We start from the raw sequence: 22,585 nt of genomic DNA on the forward strand, positions 1-22,585 counted from the left end.
CTCCTCTGTCCATTGCTACTAAGTCAGTGGCAAACATAAATGGAGACAACAGGAACACAGAGACCAGCATCTCCCTGCCCATACAGTCAAGGAGCCAGATGCCCAGTGCAGGTTGGTTCATCTCCCTCCTTGGCCCCTGCTGTGGCACTCAGGCAATTCTGAAATGAACCACAATCCACTGAAGCCAACCACTCCAGTGAGACAACTAGTCTCATGGGTGAAAAACCTCTTTAAATAAAGTTCCTTCCAGGCAGGAGTCAGAATATGATGTGTTTCCCATATGCTGGGTTCTGCTCCATGGGAGAGTAGGGACACTTCACTTTCCTCCGTTAATGAGCTTGTAGAGTGCATCTCGGGAGATAACATGGCCACAAATGAGCTTGATGGGAGGGTTGGAATCTGACGTTTGCTGGCGAAGGATGGGGCAGGCGAACACTGAGTGGTAGCAGCACTTCATGCCTAGTTCAATCTCAATCGGTAACTCGTCCTTGTGACTCCAGACCCCTGTGCACTGCCTCTGCTCAATCCCAGCTTTGATGTTCATCAGCACAGGCAGTGCCACACAGCCAGAGGCAAAGCTGACACTGAGGGGCGACTCCACAGAAAGCCCCAGCAGGGAACAAGCATCTCGGGTGAAGGTCTCACAGATCTCAGCCCAGTGGCTGGTGTCCAGGAGGTGGCAGTAGGGCGACTTCTCCAAGCCCAGCCGCAGGTATACCAGGCTGCCCATCATCACCTGGATCTCCCGCTGGTGCAGCCCAGCAAAGGGCTGGAAGTGCCTGGCATAGCTGAGGGCCTCCAGCTGCTTGTCAGGGCCACCAGCCAGGAATTGAATAAAGTACAGTCAGTGCAGCTTGAACTCCAGCAAGCTGTTAAGCTCAAGCAGACTCTGCCTGTGGGAGATGGCCCATTCCAACGCCGGTCCCAGGTCATGTTTGTGCAGAGCTTCCAGTATTCGATTCAACCCCAGGAAAGGCTGCTTGAAATCCAAGTCCGTGTTCAGTGTAGATTCCTGGCACAGCTCCTCATCGACGCTGAGCATGCCCTGCTGGTACAGGTGCTCCACGATGGCCATCTGCAGGATCTGCTGCTGCTTCTCCTGGGAGTCCCACACTGCATCGGAGACTACACTGCAAACCTCAGAGTCAAAGTTCCTGTCAATGGCTTTGCCCACTTGGAGACACTGCTGTGAATGTCCTTGTGGTCCGAAGCCAGTTTCTGCATGGTGTCTTTGATCTTCCGGCAACACTGGGACATCACCAAGGAGAGGGTGGCTGAGAGAGGGGTCCCCTGGAGAGCTGCACTGGCCAGCTCAACCCGAAGCTGTCCTATGTAATGCAGCAGCTCCTCCAGGCTCTGCTCGCAGTGCTGCCCGTAGGTAAGAAACTTCTGTAGGACCTTGTCCACCTCTCTCTCCATGCTCTCACGCTGCTCCATGGTGGCCTCTGGCTGCTGCTGCAGCCTGGACCCTGGCTTCCAGCCTATTTCTTATTATATAAGCTAAGGAAAGAAAATTACATATAGAAATCAAAATACATGTACCATAACTAAACATTAAGTTTCAATAATAAAAAGGTAAAGTTATGGGGAAAATCAATGATATTTTGAGAGAGTATAATAAGCAGTTGAAGAATATTAACTTCCAGGCAAATCAGAACTAAGAAGTCATTCTATTTTTATTTACACACAACAAAAGCTCTCTTTGGCAGAAGTGAGGTTATTAAGGTGACATGAACCAAGAATACACTTGCTTGATCAAGAGAGGTAGGTAAAAGATATTGAACAAAACATTAATCTTTGGCCAATGGATGGCTATTCCAATGGTATCATAAATAATGAATACTTTGTCCATTAATCTAAAACTCCTCACATGATGATCTTCTTAAACTACAGGGTGGCAATAATTATTTTGTCCAAATACAGGATCTCTTGTGAGTAAAAGTAACACTAATAAAAGTTTCACCAGACAGAAGAAAAAACCGGATCTTTTGTGAGCAAATCAGTTTATGGTCACTATACTAAAATTCTACTTTAACTTGGATTTTTCCTACTCAATTTATCAGATACATTGCAAACTCTCCTGCATTCTTTTCAGGGCTCTCCATAATCTGGCTCCACTTCACTTATCTATTACTCTACTGCTGTCAGACACTCATGGAAAAGAAGGATTAACATGAGCTTTGCGGTGTGGCTAGCCTAGTAATGAATCATAGCAGTCTTCTACTTCAGCCAAGATCCCAGTAACTACGTCAGGCTGTTATCTTCAATGTGAGGATAATGACAGATCACTTTCTGGGCTCCCACCAGCTTGTGATTTAGGATACTTTTTTATTCTACCAAGCCAGAGGAGAAGAAAGGTGAGATCTTCTCTTCCTGGGTTGAGACAGTTGATGTAATCTGGGCATGATCTTGAGCAATGACTGAGAGGAATATTCTATATAGGAAGTAGAGTTTAGCTCACTGTATTGGAGGCAGTGACACCCATATATAAACATTGTAATGGAGTGGGTAAATGTGGGTTATATGGGAAAACTTTAGCTAGGACAAAACAGATGCCTTAAGAACACTCATTGTTCACAAACAGGTTTACAATCAGAGGAGTAGATTCTAATTATGAGTGCAGTGAGACAACTGGCAAACACATCATTATCTTTGGCTCTGACAATATAGGAAGTAACAGCAGCACAATTTTGAACTGATGGTAGGTACTTAAAACTTACTTATTAATGACTTAATAAAATAATTTAGGAAGTTATTTGGGCTTTTGAGTGAATATTTCCAAGTTGTGTTGATAACAGACATTTTATGCCCGACTGACATGGCTCAGTGGTTGAGCATTGAGCTCTGAACCAGAAGGTTATGGTTCCCAGTCAGGGGACATGCCTGGGTTGTGGGCTCGATCCCCAGTGTGGGGCGTGCAGGAGGCAGCGATCAATAATTCTCTCTTATCATTGATGTTTCTATCTCTCTCCCTCTCCCTTCTTCTCTGAAATCAATAACAACATATTTTTTAAAAAGACAACAGACATTTTAAACCTAGCTGCTGATTCACTGACTTGCTGTTGTTAGTGAAGGTAGCACTTATTTGTGATGAAAGCTGTATAGATTTAGTAAGACTCCTATCATCTTGTCAGAAACTTTAATTTTAGATCCTCCTAACTTACAACTGGACTGTGGCTATTGATTATTCTCATGTCCTGCACAAATTTGGGAAATCGACTTGAATCCTTATTGACTGCGTGAAATAGGGAGTTGTGCTAATTAACATGACAAAAACTTGTACTTTGTAGTTTCCCTTCTCTGTGTGTTATAGATCATCTAAATTGATACTTCTGCAGTTTTCCAATATTGCAATTGTGTTTTACTGAATTTACTTACAGATCCACTAATGTAAGAGCAAATGCACCTGATTTATGAGGATAGTTCGGTTATTCTCAATATACAGCCTTTAAACATTTTTTTTAGTATAATTTTAACATTGACTGTGGTTTCCAGTTTTGTTTTGCTTTCCTTTGTCCTCTCTGATGACTATTTCTAGATATTGCTTTACAATTGAAGAATCCTTGCCATCATTGCCTTAGGCCCGTGGTCGGCAAACTGCGGCTCACAAGCCATATGTGGCTGTTTGGCCCCTTGAGTGTGGCTCTTCCACAAAATACCACGGCCTGGGTGAGCCTATTTTGAAGAAGTGGTGTTAGAAGAAGTGTAAGTTTTAAAAATTTGGCTCTCAAAAGAAATTTCAGTTGTTGTACTGTTGATATTTGGCTCTGTTGACTAATGACTTTGCCGACCACTGCCTTAGGCTACTCAAACATTTATTCAAGTTGTGGATACTTGTCACAATCATTTTAATTCAGGAAACTGAGGCAGAATTGGTGGAGTATTCAGTGCAGTAATAAAAGTAGAATACTTAACCATTATTTTTGGAGGGGGGTGTTAGATACAGTGGAACATTGGGCACCTAAAAATGGAAACTGAGGGCAGAGGAGGTGGAGATGGTGAGATTTATTTTTTCTCTCTGGCCATTTGAAATTTTCTTTAAAATACTCTTTGTCTGACACTAATGTTTTGCTTTATTATAGTCTAACATTACCAAATAAGTTTCCAAATACTTTCTTTTTGGATGTTCCATATTGTGTTCATGAATTACCTCATGAACATTGCATATGTCAAAAACCTCTAAAATAATGATGCTATCTATTATCTATCTATCATCTATCTATCTATCTATCTATCTATCTATCTATCTATCATCTATTTATCTATCTCTTAAAATTGTCTTCTATCCAGTAGTTAGTTTACAAGCCAAAGCAATATTGAAAGATTGGCAGGGAAGTTATTTCATCTCTATTATACAGATAAGGAAACAGACACACACAAAAGATAAATGACCTATTCATGTTAACATAGATAGTATAAGATGGAGTCAATACACACTCAGGGCACAAGAGAGTCTCATAAGTTAATTATTGAAATGCGATTATATGTGTGTCATATATGCAAATGACACCAAGTAAGTTGAGCATAGCAAATAAAGAACAGTGTAGTGGCCAGAACATGCAGTTGGAGTTACTGTAGAAAGGTCTAACTAAACATGAGTCCTTTCTGTGATACCAGCTCAGTTACTAAGCCACTTTAAACATCACATACCTTTAAAATGAGCCAAAAAATCATTCCAACTTTTAAAAATTATCATGAGATTAAATTAAAAACTTCATATGAGGCTAATATTAGTGAACACAATAAATTTTAGCTTTTAAAAGTTTTAATCTAATATAAAGGGACATATTGTTATAATTCATAATTGGCTGTGGGTAGACTAAGATCTGTTTTTAATTTGCTTTGCTGAAATCTCCCTAGCTTGGATAACTAACCAGCTACCTTGCTCAGCAAATTATCTAGCACACTCTATGGATAATCATTCCTTTGGTACTTGCTGTGAATTGTGTATTATCTTTTCATATATGACTGTCTTATATCCTCATTAAACTTTTGCTCTTTGGACCATGTCTAATTCTGTTTTATTTCCTTTTACAGAATTAGTATAGAGGGGGGGGCCTTGGCTCACTGCTATTATCCCATCTTATGGTGCATTTTATGAGAAAAATCTTATAGATGATGCATAAACAACCAGACCTTGGGTACCAACCAGTACATTTTAAGTTATATATGTTTCCATGAGTTCACTCCACATATCCCTAGTCATTTTTCTCTACTGAGGGTATAAATGCTAAGTTGGCACATTTTAAATCTCTAATGACTAAGAAAACCTGAAAGTGACTGAATTTTCTTGCAATTGATTGGTTAAGGTCCCCCCCCCCCCCACACACACACACACACTAGTCATATTTTCTGCTCTAAAGGCTATTCCTATGTTCTCTAATCAAAGAGTAACATCACCATACCTTAATCGATTCCCTCTATTTAACTTCCTTCATATTTAATCAGTCTCCAAGCCATATTTGTATTGTTTTTTTGTCTTATAGTTGTTAAATTAACTCCTAACTTTTATTTCTTCAGTTATATTTAAGGATAGACCTTATGTCTTGCCATTAATATTGACCAGGACCCGGGCTAGGAAGGAGCCTGCAACCAAGGTACATGACCTTAATCAGAATCAAATCCAGGATCCTTGGGTCCATAGGCCAACACTCTATCCACTGAGCCAAACCAGCTGGGGCCCAAGTTCCTTTTATCAGTGAAGAGGATAGTAATTTTGGGTAGAAAGTCAACAATTTCTGTCATGTGGAATTTTATGTTTTCAAGTCAATAAAAGGGACAACACAACAAATAAACAGAAAGAAATTATTACTTAGAATTTTTCTAATTCTGGTTTATTTATAGAGTTTTAAAAAAAGGTTCAATATTACTTTCTAATGTCTTTGAACGTTTAAAATTTACACTGATTTTCTAAGGATTTTTACTCCTAAATAGTAATCTAACAATCTGTTTCCCCCCCACAGTTACCTTGTCAACATATTTTTTTCCCATTTTTTAATCACTTCATAGAAATTTTAGGAAAAAAATACCATAGAAAAATGATGTATTCCCAGAACGGACTACATTGTAGGAATCCCAATAAGTAAAATATGTGGTTATATTAAAATATGTGATTAAATATAAGACTTAATTTTCCACAGATAAAGCATAATTTAAGTATTCAAAAGATAAGTTTTCCATCAAAAAGAACATGTACAATTTACAGTCTATCATTCATTTAGAGCTTATCTTTAGAGTCTGTCACTTTTTTTTTCCTCTTCATTTTTTTTGGGGGGGAGTAGGAGAAAAATGAAAAAAAAAATTTCTTGGGACTATGATATAATTGATTCCCTCAAGTAATTTCTACAACCAGTAGTTATTTATGGACTAAATATATGACTTCTGTGTTTATTTGTTTTTAACTACTCTAAATATAGTTTGATAAAAGCTCCAGTAAACTTTTAATATATATATATATATATATATATATATATATATATATATATATATATATTTATTAATCTTTAGAGAGAGGAAGGAGAGGGATAGAGAGATATGGAAACATCGGTGAGGGAGAAACATTGATTGGCTGCTTCCTACATGCTGCCCACTGGGGACTGAGCCCACAACTCAGGCATGTGCCCTGACTGGGAATTGAACCATGACCTCTTGGTTCATAGGTCAACACTCAGCCACTAAGTCACACTGTCTGGGCTCCAATAAACTTTTGAACAACAGTATCATTACTAGAACAAATATATAGGTTCACAGATTATAAAGTGAAAATATTTATTTAGATCTATTTCCTTTATTCTCACTGTTATTTGTTAACCTTTTTAGTTTCTTTTATATATCTAACTCTGTATACATATTTTAATATCTCAAGTTTTCTCGTATCAATAGTTTAGTAATTTGAATTCAAGGATAAGTGATCTCTTATTTACTGATCTCTTACACTACTATAGTTTGCCTGATAATTGGAATCAATCCAGTATTGTCTTTCTAATGAGCTTGGTAATCTAGGATATGAAGTATGTGATGGACAATTTCTCTGAATATCCTTGCTGGCTTCATAAAATTGGCATCTTGGAATGTGCTGAGCTTGTGAAACAGGTATCCAAAATAGAAAATGGATATGATTTCTAACTTAAATTGGCTATTATGTGAAATGAACAAAAGTAGCTTCCATTTCCTGAATAAGGTCTGATTTCCTCCTTTCTGTGAATTGAATGGCAATCAATATGAGAGGTGAAAAAAAGAAACTAATAGTAATCTTTTGCCTATGAAAAGCAGCACTTCCAAGATTGGTGTGAGATGTTGCAACTATGAGTTGGGAAAAGAAGTAAGTTCCTCTTCTCACATTATTGAAAATCTACCTCCATATAATTAAGCCTATATCCCCTTATATTTTTAGGAGATAACTTGTACATGTCAGGTGAGGTCTACAGTATATGAATCAAAATGGGATAAGCAATTAAATAGAGAACTGGGAAAAGGTGGGCAACTATATGGATTTCCTATTCTCTACTTGCTGTTATGTGCATTAGGCATATTATGTCTAACATGTTCAGTTACAAAAGGTACATGCACACATATACAGATATATGCACACATATGCATGCCTGGTTTCTAATTTGGAGTCTCCCCAACATGGTTTACCTGGCCAAATTGAATTCACTTTCTTTCTATTTTTGTCAATCATCCCATTACCTTTTCTGCTTTAATAACATCTTTTCCTCTGAATTCTGTATTTGTCTTTCTGTACTTCTGCTTTCATTACCCACAATTCAAATCTTAATTGCATCTTGTCTTACTCAGTCTGCTAGTTTGCTTATAAAGGTTATGCTTACCTTCTGTATTATACTATAACCTCACTGTGGCTAAAGAACACATTTTTTTTTTATTTCTTAGAATTTTCCATACTGCTTGGCATACAGTAGACATTTAAGGATATTTTTGTGCCGAACGAGTAAAAGTACATCCCCCAGTACTAAGCACATTAAAAATGTGTAAATGACTACATTTTGATTGATTGATTATCATAATAAACCAACCATTTTTCCCTAACAGTACCAAAACTATATAATAAAAAAAGTATATACAGTTATGCACACAGTGAAAGTAAAGGCATGATTTAAGAGGTTGGTTATAAAGTGTATTCAAAGCTTTAAGTCACATATAAACAATATTTTTCTCATAAGTCTTTAAAACCACTCCAAATGTACAAAAATATTATTTTTATTCTATCTCATGAAACAAAAAGTTCTTACTCTCTCTTAATACACACACACACACACACACACACACACACACACACACTCATACATGTGTCATGGTATTTTAACCATTTTGCATTCAGGATAACTGAACATGCCTAGAGAGAATAGGATTAGGATTATTGTTGGCCATTTTAAACCATTTAAAATCTTTTTGCTTATTTTCTGTGCTTACTTGTGTGCTCACATTAAGACTCAAATTCTTAATATGCATAATGATGGAGTTTTTTTTCAGAGGGATTCAATGAAACACTGTGGTTATATCTCATTTGGTGTGTTCATTTATAGATTCATTCACATGTTGAATAGATATTGGCACAGTGCCTACTGTGTGTGAGTGGTATTCTCAATAATTAAAACAAGAAGGTAGAACATATCATGGCAGACAAGATCACTCCTCCCCTAAAGCTTCAATGGACCTAAAACAAAAGATAAACATACATAGCAAGCACATATTAAATAGTGTTATAGCTAAGAATAACATTCAACTGTTGTTTAGATGCTTAGTACTGCAATGACTCAGTATAAAGGCCCTGAGGAAGAAAACAGCTTGGGTTGCTGTCTGAGGTGGAAGAAAGCTATAAATTGGCTCTTGGGGGTAAAGAAGAGAGTGGCTGTTGATCAAAGAAGTAGGCAGCATTGGATCATGTGAGGCAGGAGAGGCCAAAATAAAAAGTTTGAATGTTACTTAAAATTTGAACAGAAGCCCTTGGGGTACATGATCAGATTTACATTTTAGCAAAGACCACTTAGGCTCCTTTACAGCGAGATAAATAGGGAATTAGGGCAACTACTTAGAAAGTTCTTGCAGAATTTCAGTCAAGAAATAATCTGGAAAAGAAGCACATATGCTTGCAAAACACTGTGATTTTAAGATGTTTGGAATGCAGTTTTATTGCAGCCCAAATTAATTTAATACATAAGCTTTTTTTCTTTCTTTAAAATCATGTCCATATTTAAAGTATATCTGAATAAGTTTTTCTTGAGACTTTAAGAATTCTCAAGTATAGCTCTCTAGCACTGTGAATGAAAAGGAGGCTGTGTAGTAAACTTGGCAAGCTCAAGGGGTCCATGTGGCAGGCCTGATACAGGAAGGTCTGACCATAAATCCCTACCTATAGCTTTCTTAGCAAAAGTCAATTCTTAACTGTTAGGTCTGCACCGATAGGAGCCAGGCCAAGAGACATGGCGAGAGTTTAAGAAATTTTATTGCATTCTCTCACAGCGGGCTGAGACCAGTGTGTCAGTGTGAGCAAGCAAGAGTAGGGAGGGCGGGATATTTATATGTCTCTTGTGTGGGTCGGATGGAAGTAGAGGTGGTTGCAGGAAGCTGGGTCCAGAGCTGCTTTTCTCGGCTGCTTACCTGTTTCCTGGGACTCCTGAAATCAGAATAATAAGAAAAGTGCAGAAAGGGCAGGAGCCCCAAGCGGGACACAATGGGAAAGTACTAAGTGCAGGGCAGAAACTGAACGCAGGGAACGGTGCAGAATATGTCTAACAATAACCTTAAATGAGTTGTGTGCATTGTTCTTATGCATCTAGGATAATATAACTTTGAAATGTTAGAGTAATTTCTTTACTAGACCAATTGAAATCACAACCCCAGGCACCAGAGCACTAGACCATTAGAGCATGAGACCACAGAACCCCTCATGGCTATCTTGCTCCCCACATACTATCTCTATATACTACAAATGTTAACTATACTGTAACCACCAATGTAAACAAGTATGGGTTTCTTCATTTTGCTTATCTAATCCTAGAGTTGTCCCCACTTTGCTTTCTCCCAACTCCTTAATCAAGCACCAATAGATTCCATGTCCTTTCCTTATATTTCTCCTTGGATTCTAAGTGCATACATGGGTATGCAAAATTGCCATTCTCAGGAGCGTTTTCTCAGTCCATTGAGATTTTCTTCCGGGCATGTCATCAAAATTTTGGCTCAATTAAACTTTTATAAAACTTTTCCGTAAGTTGAACATTTATTTTGTCAACAGTACATGGAACTATAGATCATATTATCAGTAAACAAGGATCTGTTACTAATAGCCCTGTGACTAGCATTGTGGTAGATTCTCTTGGAGGAAAAACAAGAAGATAAACACATGAAGCTTGATTAAACTTAAGATGTCTCACTGGAAATACACTGTGAGTCCATGAGGTCATATGAGCAGGCATGCGCCTGACTTCTGAGATGGAGGAACTGAATGCAGGAAAAGTTTCAGAGACAATGCTGGTGTTGAGTTGGACATGAATTCTGAAGCAATTCAACCCTACAGATACTGCTATGGAAAACATAAGAATCATTATTCACTCCCTGCCTTTTTTTTTTTCTCCCCTGAGGCCTAAAGAAAGACAGCCTTCTCTCCCAGCCCGAGGCCCAGAGTCTCCTGCCTGCATACTCATCTTCCTGCCTAATGGGACCTGCTTCCCTCTGAGGCTACTGGCAAGACCTTCGGGAGTTTGATCAAATTCATCTTCTGACTATTGTTCTTGTCTTTAATGAGCCAAAGTGACACTTTACATTGAAAGTTAAAAGGGGAACAGATAAGGGAAGTCCATTGGTACACTTTTTATTAGATTTCTGATTGGAAAAAGAGATGAGCTGTGGCCTCACATGTAAAATCGCCCATCTTTCAATTCTGAAGGATTCAGATTTGAACTTGGTGAGTTATTTATTGCAACTCTGTCAGGCTCTGTAATTGGAGAGACAGAGCTTTCAGAGGGAGATGGAAGGCAATTGCTAAATGAGGAATTCTGTGTTGATGCAATATAGGATCTTTCCCAACCTTTTAACTGTACCTCAACAGTGAAAACGAGAAGGAAGAAATAAAGAAAAATGAAGGAAGAGAGAGAGAAAGGAAGGAAGGAAGAAGGAGAAAAGAAAAGAGGAACAGCCATCTCTTGAGCAATTAGTATCAGCCAAGCAGGAATTAGAGACTTCATGATATATGATGTTCATGTGTTTATATACTCAGCTGGTTGGTTGTCCATGTTATCCCTGAAAGCTATATATTAATAAGTGAATGTTACACATGACGAGTTTAAATTCATCACTTAATATCCTAGAGCTAATAAAAACCTGTACTTAAATGTGAATGACATAATTAAATAACACAATGATTTCAAAAATAATAATCATCTCCTTTAACCTTTATAACAACTCTCTGAACATGTTTTATTATTATTCAGATTTAGAGGAAGCAGGCTAATGAAGGTTTGGCAACACGCAAAAAGTCATACAGCTTACAAATGGCAGAGCCAGGCTCACATTGAAGTTGCCTAACTACAAAGCTCCTGCTTTTCTACTCCTAATTAATGAATGTATTTATATATAATGAGCTTATGAAGACAAAGCTCACTTGTTTTTCAAATATGCTTTGGAAAAGAAGTGCGGTTGATGATTAGGATAGACCTTGAGCAGTGCAGTCTCTGTGCTGGTTCATGCATCGTGCCTCATTTAAATAATTACCAAGTCTTTTTTCCCCCCAGTTGTTATAAAGTAAAATCTCTCTTTCCCACCTCGCAACCAGCTACTAATTGCATTTCTCCTGTTTAGCAGATATACAATCTGTCAACGACACTGGTTTCCCCTTCTGCTATAAAAGCGAGGTTGCCCTGGCAATTAGGCATAATTGTTGTGACGTTTCCACCTACCTAACTCTGGTTTCCAACAGAGCAGCACATCCTGAGCCCAAAGACAAGACTGTTGAAAGCAAAATGTGTCTTTTGAAAAGCAAACTCAACTAATTTCAGGAACCTGTAATCTTCATTAAGTTCTTCTCTGGGCAAAACAAAATGGATGGTATGTAAAAACACAGAAAAAGTGGAATACAATGTTGTTTTCTTCAAACAACATCAATAGAGGAATTAGGTGAGGAGGGCAAGACAGCATTTATATTTATTAGGTGAGAAGTGATCCCAAAGAATTATTCAAGTTTTACCTTATTTAAAAAATTTACCTTATTTAAAAAATTTTAAATGTGACTGGCTGGTGTGGCTCAATGGTTGAGTGTCGACCCGGAACCAAGAGGGCACAGGCCCAGGTTGTGGGTCCAACCCCAGTGGGGGCATGCAGGAGGCAGCTGATCCCTGATGTTCCTCCCTCGTTGATGTTTCTATCTCTTTATCCCTCTCCCTTCCTCTCTCTCTAAAAATCAATTTAAAAAACATATTTTTAAAAAATACAAATTTGATCATTTGAATTATCAATTCTGAAGAGTCCTTGTTTAAAATGAAAATTCCCTTTGAAGTGATTGAGAGGAAACGACCAAAGTTTCGCTGCCCCAATATATGCCTTTTGGGGTTTTGATTTTAAGCTAGTTACTAAGAAAAAAAGACTCAGAAGGAACCGTTGCCTCTCTCCCTGCCTGCCTAGCGGAATTCAGGTTAAAAAATCTGCTTAAAGAAAGGGAGCCTCACCTTAGCTCATCATATAAAGGAAATGTGGCAGATAAAGGGAAATGAAGCAAAACTTGTTTGTTAGATTCCGCTGTGTCCCATTGCTTCTGCGTGATCCAGAAAGAATTTGTTAACCACATGTCTACCCTATAAATTACTTGTTTCCCCTTTAAAATCCCTGACCCCTGCCTCCTTCTTTATTGTCCAAAATGATATATAAACCTTAACTGTCCAGTGAGGCTCCTGGTCTCATATTTTTATGACACCACATGCACATATATAATGAATATTGGCCATTTTCTCCTGTTAATCTGTCTTATGTTGATTTGATTATTAGCCCAGCCCTAAGACCCCAGAAGGTGAGAGGAAAGTTCTATTTTGACCCCCACATGATGAAGTGTGGAGCTGTGTGTGTGTGTATGTGTGTGTGTGTGTGTAGGGGGGGCTAGTGAATCTATATGTATTTGTGAGAAAGTGAGGGTGGGAATCTTATTAAGATATTTAGGCCCTATCTGGTTTGGCTCAGTGGATAGAGCATTTGGCCAGTGGACCAAAGGGTCCCAGGTTCGATTCTGGTCAAGGGCACATGCCCGGGGTTGTGGGCTCCATCTCCAGTAGGGGGCATGCAGGAGGCAGCCAATCAATGATTCTCTCTCATCATTGATGTTTCTGTCTCTCTTTCCCTCTCCCTTCCTCTCTGAAATCAATAAAAATATATTAAAAATAAGTAAAATGCCATTAAAAAAAGACATTTAGTGTGTTTGCACCCTTAGTACTGGAAGACACAGAGTAAGGTTTTCAGAAGATGATGCAAAGTACCGAGATGTTCTTATTAATTAAGTTCTAGGCACCTTGCCCCCCTGAATGACTTTCTCTTTAGTTCTTACCTAGTTGTAGAGATCTTCATTAGTTGGCTTTGGATTTATCTAAATTTGTTTACATCTAAGTTGCAATGGACTTATAATGTAGTAGTGTTTACTTTTTTTTTTTTTTTTTTTTACCCAAAACTCAGGTTTACAAGAACTGGTCCAGAACATAGGGAAAAAAAATCACCTAGCAAGAAAGACAAATACCTCAGTTATTCCATCAAAATAATATACTGATACTGTTTCAATAGTCATCCATAAATGTAGATTTCTACACGTTTTGCTCCTTTTTAAAATCCTCACTTGAAGATCTGTTTTTATTTATGTTATTTTGTTTATTTTAGAGAGAAAGGGAGAGAGAAACATTGATTGGTTGCCTCCCACACGTGCCACAACTGAGGATCAAACCCTAAACCTAGGTACGTGTCCTGACTGGGAATTGAACTCACAACCTTTTGGTGTACAGGACGACACTCTAACCATGAGGACAGGTGATGCGGAGAGCAACTTCCTGCAGCCGGAGAGGAAAACTGCTCATCTGAGGTCAAGAAGGCCGCACTGTTTTCACTCCGCCTGGGGCTTTTCTCTTGGATTATTCTCCAGCAGTGAAATATATTGAATAATATTGTTTACAACCTGAGATCTGGGGCTGTTGGACTTTAAAATAAGAGAGAGTAGGGAATAGAATCAAAATGAGTTTTCATTCAGGTGAATGCTTCATTTTTTCCCCTCGCAATTACCTCAAAAACAAGATTTTACCAATGGGTCCCCAAGTGCCTCCTCAGAGAACACAGCAGCACGGAAAGCAAGCATAGATATTATGTGCGCAGGTGAAGAATCAACTTCCCAAGGCCGTCCCTCTTGCTCTAATTAAGAGAAAATGTTAGAACAGAGCAGGAAGCGCACAATTTCACAGCTGGATCTGGCTCCAGTGATCAAAGGCTTCCTCTTGGGAGAAGCCCTCATCATTTTTCAACCGATTGGTGTTGGCTGGTATAACTAAAGTGTGATTTTTCAGCCAGAGGAGCTTGAATGGGGTAAACAGAAGCTGATGCCAGGATAAAAGGGAAACAGGTTGCATTGTCAAGCAGTGTGCTGGGATAGAGAACTGGAGGATGACTTCCGAGCTCAAGGGCCAGCCCCAATTCCTTTCTGTACTATTAGAGGGACTAGTGTCTACCTAATGTATCTGATAAATATCTAGCCTATCTGATATCTAAGATATACTTTTGTCAATACCTCCTCATAGGTTGGTTCTTTGTTTCTGAAATTTCTTTTCAAAAGCAGCAGATTTTGTATTAAGGTCCTGATTACCAATATTCTTTCCTTTTTTTTAATCTTTATTGTTGAAAGTATTATATATGTCCCCTTTCTCTCCCCCGCCCCCATTAACCCCTTCTAGTCCGCCCCTACTACCTGCCCCAGGCCTTCACCACCCTATTGTCTGTGTCCATGGGTTATGTATGTGGGTTCTTTGGTTGATCACTTCCCACCCACCCACCCTCCCTGCTTCCCTCTGAGATGTTCTTATTAGATTGGGCTTGAGCAAAGTCCAAAATCTTTTCCCTTTGAAAAGACTTTAAACATGCCATGCTGGCTATTCTCCACGTGTCTCACTGCTTCTAGCAAGTTCCACCTGCTGTATTCCCTGGGAGGCTTGGGTTGCATCGCCCATGTCCTCTGGTTTGAATTAGGCTATACCACTGGGAAGCAATGGCAGCAGACTTTAAGCCAGGATAAAAGAGTTTGGAGTACTTATTTCCTCACTCGTCTCCTGCCTCAGCACTATGGTTCTGCCAGTAGCGCCTGTTTTGACTCCTGTCAGGTGTCCCTTCTTCTCTGGCTCCGAACTCTCTCCAGGCAGCAGGCCTGTAGGTGGTAAGCTTTCCCACTCCTCTGTCAACCTTAAGCCCTCCTTGCTTCAGCCCTTCTGAGTATGAATTTTGTTTCGGCTGGAACCTTTGCTGTTGTTCCCTTTGGGATTGTGAGACCTGATGGTCACGTGGGTTTCCCAGGGGACAAGGCAGAGGGGACTGTTAGCCTCCACATAGGCTGTGCACACATCAATCTTCATAGTGTGCACACTCCCCCGGCTAGCCCTACATGATGCCTTCACCAATGATATGCTGTCTTTGGGTTAACCTCAAGGCCTCTGCTACACTACAACTCAGAAAAGTGAAACAAATGAAGGACTTTGGCTTGGCTGAATTTGTCAATGTAGTTTTTGTAAATTATGAGGGAGCAGGGCTTGTTCATTCATTCACTCATTCATCCATGTTTTTCTTTATAAATTCTTTCCCTGAGCTCTCAGTACAGCCCTTGTGCCAATCTCCTGATGGGTGGGAAACAAAAGCCATGCTCCACTGGCTCAGTGAAGAGAGTTTGATGGAAGCTGTTATCACCCCGAGGCCTGACGTACAAGAAGAAGGAATGTTATAAGCAGAGCTCAGGAAGTGCTGGTGCTGTGGATTAGTCTATCAGGGAGGAGCTGATGTTGTAGAAGAATGTAGTCATTGCCTGAAGAATGGTACCCATTACAGAGAGCATGGGAGGAACCCCTTCTGCTTTTCTCTATTTCCTCACTCAAATTTCTAGAGAGTGTCTCCCTCCTTTGATTAAACCCAGTATTAAGCCATAAGGCAAGATAGTCTGAGTGAATCAGCTAATAAAGGTCAGCCCTTTGAAAGAAAAAAATTGGAGAAAGATAAGTAGCTCTGGGTGTGTGACGAATGAAAAAGAACTTACATAGCCTTCAAATGCAGTAGAAGGTGACTATGTAAGTCCCAATAAAGAAGATAATGGTTCTTGCTCACAAGGAGCTCCAAATATAAGGGTATAGATTCCAGGGGCAAAACCTGTAGTGATATGTAGTGATATTGACACCACTAGGCAGAATTATGTCCTTGGGGAAGTGTGATTCTTCTCTGTAGCAATTAATCTTGTTTAGACTCAATCAAAAGAGACATTGATAGCAAAACTGTTTCTTCCATGCTTAGGTTGCATAGGTAAGAAGTTAGGTGTGGCCCAGCCAGGGTTGTTCAGTGGTTGAGTGTCAACCCGTGCACCAGAAAGTCACTTGTTCAATTCCTGGTGAGGGCACATGACCGAGTTGCGGGCTCAAACCCCAGTAGGAGGCCTGCAGGAAGCAGCTGATCAATGTTTCTCTCTCATCAATGTTTCTATCTTTCTCCCTTGTCCTTCCTCTCTCTGAAATTAATAAAAACAAATTGTGTTGATATTCAATAGGCCACTCAGTTCTATCAGAACAGTGATTGTATATTCCTTGCCATCTGTTAGAGAGAGGCTTCTTGTCACTTCCTGGAAACTGTATTACAGGAGGAATACAGAGTGGACATTCCATGATTGGTTAGAATGACCAATAGTTGGATTTCTAGTGTATTTTTGCATTGGAGGTCTCCAAGACCACCCGCAGGCTCCATGATTCACTGGAAGGACTCGCAGAAGTCACCTTGTCATGCTCATCATAATGGCTTGTTATAGCAAAGGATGAAAAGTAAGTTCAACAAAGGGAAAAGACACAGTGGGTAAAGCCTGGAAGAAAACTGTAGCAAGCTTCCTTCCAGTCAGGTCACACAGAATGTACTTCATTCCCCCTATGGCATGTGACAGGTGGAAAGGGTCACCTATCATGGACACTTTTCTGGTTGTCCAGGGTGTCTATTGACATTAGCCACATAAGCATATAGCACCTATGTGACTGACCTCAGTCACAAGCTCCAGGCCCCTAGTGGGGAAGTGGTGTTCAGCTTAGACCCATGGTCAACGTAAACTACCTGGACAACCGATACACTGTGGTTCAAGGCCTTGGCTTGCGATAGCACTCTTATCAGACAGAACATTCCAAGAGCCAGTCATGAAAACAGCTTTTTTGGGACTGTGCAGGGTTTGAGCAGTCCAGGCGTGCTGAGCCAACCCTTCCTCGCATGCATGTAAAAGTGCTGGATTTGGTTTTCTGATTCCTCTCTCAATGCGAGCAACATGTCTAGAGAAATAGCATGAGTAGCCCATGTCTGTACCTTCTCTAATTTGAGGCTAGCCATCAGCAACATTGTGAGACTAAACATGTTGACGCTTATGTCCCAGCTTCTCCTTTTGTATCTTTTCTCCACCTTCATGGCTCATTCAGTCTTTTATTACAGTTTCTCACCATCTGCAAGTTCTCTCCTCTTCCCTCATCAAACATCATTTTCAAGAAAGGCTTGGAGATTGCCACTTACTGCTAACAGTGAGGCTGAGTCTCTACTTAGGGAGTTTGCACCTCAAAGTCTACCACTTTCTGAAAAATGACAGGATTTGGTCCCTGATAAATGAAGAAGGAAACCCCTGGGAAATTATCACATTGGGCTGTCACTAATCAAAGCCCTTTGTCTTAGCTGTCAGATATTTCACCTTTGGTACCTTATTTTATACTGTCAAGACATTTGTAATTTTAATTCCAAAAGACTTTGACCTGCCCTGACTGGTTTGGCTCAGTGGATAGAGCGTTGGCCTGTGGACTGAAGGGTCCCGGGTTTGATTCTGGTCAAGGACACATGCCCAGGTTGCAGGCTTGATTCCCAGTTGGGGGCTTGCAGGAGGCAGTCAATCAATGATTCTCGCTCATCATTGATGTTTCTATCTCTCCCTCTCCCTTCCTCTCTGAAATAAATAAAAATATATTAAAAAAAACCCACCTTTGACTATTGGTTATCAGCTCACTACTATTCACATGATAAACAAAGCAAAACAGTTCACAATGACATCCCTGATCTATTTTTGGGGTGCAGCATAGCCCCCCGCCCTTCACCATTAGAAAATATAACTTCTCAAATAATAACTGGAACAAAGTGTGGTGAGGCTTTATATGTTTCCATAAATAGAATAGGGCATTTCCCCACTTTGTGAATCTGTGTTTCTCAGATATTCACCTTTAATTGGCAAATTGTGTGTGTTTTTTTTAAATAAAGGCATCACCTAGGGAATAGATTTCATATGTTTCACATTTTGCTCTTTCCTCTAGCCTTGGCTAAATTTCAAGTAAAAAAACAAGTTGCTGAGACCGCAGAGTGACATGATTAGAAGCAGGATGGAAAACTACCCATGACATTTCCAGAGTGGGCTTCATATTATGTCTTTGCTTTCTCCCTACAAAATCTCTGAGAAAAAACACAAAACCATTTGTTATTTCGAGATAAGCAGCTGTGTTTGGGACAATGTAATCATAAATAGCACTTTATACTCTGGGCAAAGAAATGCGCCTGCGAATATTTGTATCACTGCCTGTGTTTGTTGGAATAGCTGTTTGCTGCTGTGTATGCTTGTTTGCTTACGGGTGTAAGGCCATTCAGCACACAGTGTGTCCAGATCAGTGGTCTCCTGTTTCTCAAAGTGATTTATAGAAAACATACACGAATAAGGAATATAAACCCAGTATCCCAAAGCCCAGAAGGCTGTGAGAGTACAGCCCTCGTTAGAGCATATTTTTTTGTGCTTTTTTTTTTCTGTGATGACATAAGAAAGGTAAGCAGGACCCCTTAAGACATTTCCAGTGGCCCTGGCTACTTCCTAGGCAGAGAGAGAGACACAGCAAAAGGTGTTTGCTTTGCTGAAACCCGTGGGCATTGACCTCACTGTGCTGACCGCCCAGGGCTTTTCCCCTTCATTGCTTGTAGAAAACCCAGAGAAGAACAGGCAGTTACGGGTTGAAGTCCATTGCTTCTGGCATCTTTGTAAGATCATCAGTTAAAAGTAGAGATGTTTACAGTGTAATTTTGTAGCAAAATAAACACGGCAGATATTTATAAGAAATTAAGCATAAGTTGAATAATTTCTCTGACCTTGGGGTACCATGGTATTAATTTAGAAAGAGCAAACTTTTAGCTCCTCTTTCCAATTTCCAATCACTCCTGCAGCCTGTGTCCGGGACTTTCCCCTACAGTACACTCCCGGGCATAGACAGTAGCCAGATGACTTTTATTTTTATTTTTTTAATAGATTTTTTATTGATTTTTACAGAGAAGAAGGGAGAGGGATAGAGAGTTAGAAACATCGATGAGAGAGAAACATCGATCAGCTGCCTCTTGCACACGCCCTACTGGGGATGTGCCTGCAACCAAGGTACATACCCTTGACCAGAATTGAACCTGGGACCGACCCTTCAGTCCGCAGGCCGACGCTCTATCCACTGAACCAAACCGGTTAGGGCAGCCAGATGACTTTTATAAAGCACAAATTGAAACATGGCATCCTGCTTTAAAATGTCCAGTAGCTTCCTTATGGTGGTTAAAATCCAAAATCATCCCATAGCCTTCAAAGCTCTAGGTGATCTCATCCTAAGGCTTACCTCTCAGCCTCTTTCCCTGCCACTGTCCCTCCTGCTCACCATGGTTCAGGCTACTGGGACACTCCTCTCTCCCTGTTCCTAACACACCAATCACTCGCCTGCCTTTGGGCCTTTTCTAACCACTGCTCCCTCTGCCTGGAGTGTTCTGTCCTTCTCTTGGAAGGATGGCTTCCTGCTTTTTTGTCAGGTGGGGACAGAAATGTTACAGCATAAAAGAGCCCTTCCCTAAGAGCCTTCATTTATTTTTCAAATTAGCACCGGGATTGCTCTCCTGAAATTTATTATAATTTTTAATTGCACACTAACAAGTTTATACAGGGGTGAGCAAAAGTAGGTTACTAGTTGTGAGTATGCCAAATAGTTTATTCTTTAATTTTTTTAAAATTTATTGATTTATAGATAGAAAGGAAGAGAGAGAGAAAGAGAGAGCAAAACATCAATTTGTTGTTCCACTTTTTTATGCCTTCTTTGATTCCTATATGTTCCTTGACCGAGACTGAATTGGAAGCCTTAGAGAATCAGGATGAGACTCTAACCAATATTTTTGTATTATTATTCATTTATTAATGTATTATTTCTTTGTATAATTTTTCCTTATTATTATTGTTATTATTTCCTATCCTTGCTTATGATTTATCATTGAGGTAATGATGGCTGGTAATTTAACCTACTTTTGCCCACCCCTGTATATACCTGGTGCTCACTGACATCCCTGCTCTGTCCTCTTCTATTGCATATTTTGTCAGATGCCCACTAGTTCATTCACGTACTGATTTAATCCCATGTTACAGTCGCTGTCCTTGTCCTGGGAAAAGTAACGAGAAGCAACATTTTGTCTTCCAGTAGCAACTGAGTTGCATTTTTCTGGGTTTAAAAATGCATTAATATATTCACACTACTCATGAATCGAATACGCATTAAACACTGTCCTTTGGATGCATTTTAAAGCAAAACAGACTCATTCTTGCTTTTGTGGAGGGCTTATTCCCAAAGAAGAAAAACAGAGAATCACTTAAATTACAAAGCAGTTTTAATTTTGACAAGTGCTTCAAAAAGTTCAGGATCCTGGGGTTGCATATAAACTCACCCCCATAACATAGCTATGGAAGAGGGAGAAAGAGTTCTGGAATGCATGGCAAGATATCTCCAAAACAGGGAGATATACTGTGTGCTTAGGGTTTAATGAAGAGGGTAGTAGGGCTAAAGCATAAAGAGCAAGGGGAAGAATTGTTCAAAATAAGCTACAAGTAAATCAAGGAGTAGACACTGCGATCCTGAGGAGGATACACACAAAGAATTGTGGTTCACACAAAGAACAAGAGTAGGTCATAAAGGGGAGTGACTGGAGGATTTTATTTTTGAACTAGAGGCCTGGTGCATGACATTTGTGCACTGGAGGAGGGCGGTCCCTCAACCCAGCCTGCACCCTCTCACAGTCTGGGACCCATGGGGGATGTCCAACTGCCATGGAGGCGGGAGAGGCTCCGCTGTACTCATAAGCTTTGAGCCCGGCGACTAGCTGAGCAGTGCTCCCCCTGTGGGAGCACACTGACCACTGGGGGTAGCTCCTGCATTGAGCATCTGCCCCCTGGTGGTCAGTGTGCATCATAGCGACCGGTCATTCTGCCGTTCAGTCAATTTGCATATTAGCCTTTTATTATAAAGGATTAGAGTTGATCAAGTAAGGATAAAAAACATCTCAGTATCTCTCACCTTGTTCAGTGCTTGACACATGACAGGCACACAAAGTGTATTTGTTAATAACTGACTAGACAACGCAAACAGAAAACTTGTTTGCCATTAAGACTGTAATATTCTTGAGGATAGAAAATGTGTTTTTGGTGTATTTAACTTCCAACAAGCTATATGAGACAACAAGCTATATAGAAGGTGTTTACTGTATATTGCTAGATTGTTTTGACTTTTACTCTTTTCATCTCCCAGTTGTGCCAACAGCTCTCCGAACCATTAGGTCACAAAAGTGGCTCCCACTCTACGTGTTGCCTCCTATTCTTGCTGCTCCTGGACTTGGAATAATACCTTCTAGAAGGAGAAGTCAAAAACTTAAAAAAATCCTTCACTTCCCATAGCCACACAAATGCCCGGGCACATACTCTCAGGTCTTTAGGTTCCTACACAAAGCAGAAAAGGGGAGGACAAGAGTGTTTTAGCAAATCTGTCCTATGCCTTTTGCTTGGTTTTGATGATCCCTGTCTTCATTGGCTCTAATCACTGGAATTGCACATTTGCTGAAGTGTGTGTGCGATGGCATATGACAAGTGAATGAAAATGGGCAGTCTGGTCATTTCCACTCCAATCGACATTTCCTTCCACTCAATTAGCATGTGCTCTATGGCTTTAAGGCCTACTTATTTGTTCTGCCATTTTGCTCTAAAATTTAAGTGTTGCTCTCTCAAGCTGTATCATAACTACGTTATTAGTGGTTGAAATAATTTTTAAAATGTTGAAGGAACTCTTGCCAAAAGCCTTGACGTGAGACTGATGTAATGAAACCTTCTAACCTTCTAAAAGACCATGAAGCCTTTTGTTTCACATGGTAAAATCTTCTTTAACCAGAAACAATGAACTGAATGCCTTTAAAAGTTAAAAAATATTGGTCTCCTATATTCAATTGTGCTCCTTATGTTACTGTGAATGCCATTTGGTTTATTTTTTCCTCCCTGTCCTCTTTTCCCAGTTCTTTTTTTTTTTTCATTTTA

General features: G+C 39.8%; 1 pseudogene across 1 annotated transcript; it reads right to left on the reverse strand.

Annotated features, from left to right (window-relative positions):
- Nucleotides 1–257: 257 nt before the first annotated feature.
- LOC307111674 (E3 ubiquitin-protein transferase RMND5B-like) lies at nucleotides 258–1,440 on the reverse strand (annotated as a pseudogene). Its single transcript has one exon. The product of its transcript is annotated as an E3 ubiquitin-protein transferase RMND5B-like (transcript).
- Between the last annotated feature and the right edge of the window lie 21,145 nt (nucleotides 1,441–22,585).

The sequence above is a fragment of the Cnephaeus nilssonii genome, assembly GCF_951640355.1.
Source record: "Cnephaeus nilssonii genome assembly, chromosome: 15".
Lineage (NCBI taxonomy): Eukaryota > Metazoa > Chordata > Mammalia > Chiroptera > Vespertilionidae > Cnephaeus > Cnephaeus nilssonii.